Raw genomic sequence first — 2,319 nt, forward strand, 5'->3', positions numbered from 1 at the left:
GACAGGCATGCTGTATGTGGAGGCAACTTCGAGTTGTAGTCTGGGAGAAATCGGAGATGAGTGGCAAAGCAAAGCATGGGAATCAGGGCTAGAGCCATCCATTTGAGTATAGTCACTTGGACTCTGGGTTGCACCAAAGCTTCTTTAGAAGGTCCAATGCCCTGTATGGGTATGCAATTATAATCGAAGTCTTTAGTTGGTGAGGACATTTCTTCAGGCACCTGAGAAGAACATTCTGAGTTCTCCTGGCCTAGAATAACACCCAGGGATAGCGAGGATATGGGGAGGCAACAAATTTTTTCCCTGAACTGTAGGTGGGAATGTGTAGCTGGCCGGACCTTTCTGGAAGGGAACCTGGCAATAAATGTAGAACACCTTGGGAATATACGTTCCCTTGACTCCATGATTCTTCTAGAAATCTATCTCAAAGAAATAACTAAGAATGTAAGCAAATTGTTTATATTAGCAAAAAATTAGAAATGACCTTATTGTTTAACAATTGAGAATTTGCCAAGTAAATTCATGTGATGGAATTCCATTCAGCCATTAGCATCTACCACAGTCTTTTAAAGATATATATATATATATATATATGCATATATATGTATATATGTGTGTGTGTGTGTGTGTGTATATATATATATATATATATATATATATTTTTTTTTTTTTTTTTTTTTAAAAGAGGGCACAGCCTACAGTGGACCTTGTGGGGATGTAACCAGCAACTTTGGTGTTATTAGCACCACGCTCTAACCAACTGAGCTAACCGGCCACCCCTTAAGGTATATTTTGAATGGCTATGTGAATAACTGAGTTTTCTTTTTATTATGGAGTAAACTGTTTTGGTTAAGTTTTGGACAGTATAAAAATTTAAGTTAAATTATTAAGCATACTGTGAATACTCTTGATAATAAAAGGGAATTTCAGTTTAAGTTATAAATATAATAGTTTTTCTAATTTTTTGTATAAATATGCCTCTTCAAAGATAAAGGCTGTGCTGCATACACATCTCCTGCAAGGAATTATTTCTTGTTTCAAATCAACTCTGCCCACGTAGTACCTCTATTGTAATATACTGAATTATAATCTGTACTGTACATTCTATTTTCAAGTATTGAATTAGTGTGTTTTTACTAAAGCCAATTATATTTATAATATATTCAAACTAGAATATACTATTTTAATATCTAGATTACTTATATCACTATATTCTTAAGGCAAAGAACAAATTAATGAAGTACATTACAAATACATTTGTGAAAGTATGCCTTGGAATAGCAATAGACTAATACCCAGAAAGTTTAATAATACAGAACATCTAATAATCTTGCATGTTCGAGGTCTGATCTATGCTTAGTTACTGTATTATAAAACTTACAAGCATGCCAAAAACTGTCAAGGAGAAAAGTAAAAAACAAAAATAAATTTGATCCCAATTCCATCACTCAGAGACAATTAATTCACTGTTGACAATTTAGGGGCCGTCATTGTAGATGTTTCTATATGCAAATATACATATAATAATGCCAATGAAAGAAAGTGTGTGTTTGTATGTGTAGGTGGTGAGAAAGAAAAATCATTTCACAGAGAATGGAAATACCCACAAATAGCATTACAAAAAATGGGATCACATTTTTCTTTTAAACCCAAGCATGACATTTATCAGGAGGAAAAACTTGAAGAAATTCTTGAACTTCAGAAAATATCTCTTGACACCAAGAACTACAGCTTCATAAAAATAGGCCTTTAAATTAAGAAAAAGGATAACATTACATTTTTGAGTCTCTTTGGTCTCCGCCACAGAAGCGCTATGACGAAGGGAACGTCATCATGGGGATAGCTTTGCAATAACACGCATACGTTATGCCACCGCTGTGCCTCTAAAGCCTATCATCTTTAGAAGTTCACCTGTGGCAAATGTGGCTACCTTGCCAAGCGGAAGAGAAAGGATAACTGGAGTGCTAAGACTAAAAGACGAAATACCACCTGGACTGGTGGAATGAGGCATCTAAAACTTGTATACCGCAGATTCAGGCATGGCTTCCGTGAAGGAACAACACAGAAACCCCAGAGGGCAGCTGTTGCAGCATCCAGTTCCTCTTAAGGATTTCAACAATTAGTTGCACAATAATTCTTTTGATTTTAAAATTAAAAAGAAAAGTTTTGAGTCGTTTTTAAAAACAACATGTTTCATATCTATACTTCCAGCCAATATCTAACTTCCAGCCAAGAAACATGAGGAAATGATACACTTACGCTTTCTCTAACTTCCTCTCCCCTTGCCTCTTCCTTCTAATTTTGTTGGTTGTATCATTT

The 2,319-nt window shown here is 35.1% G+C and overlaps 1 pseudogene; it reads left to right on the plus strand.

Annotated features, from left to right (window-relative positions):
- The first annotated feature begins 1,562 nt into the window (after positions 1-1,562).
- LOC109436170 (large ribosomal subunit protein eL37) lies at positions 1,563-2,319 on the plus strand (annotated as a pseudogene).

The sequence above is a fragment of the Rhinolophus sinicus genome, linkage group LG05, assembly GCF_036562045.2.
Source record: "Rhinolophus sinicus isolate RSC01 linkage group LG05, ASM3656204v1, whole genome shotgun sequence".
Lineage (NCBI taxonomy): Eukaryota > Metazoa > Chordata > Mammalia > Chiroptera > Rhinolophidae > Rhinolophus > Rhinolophus sinicus.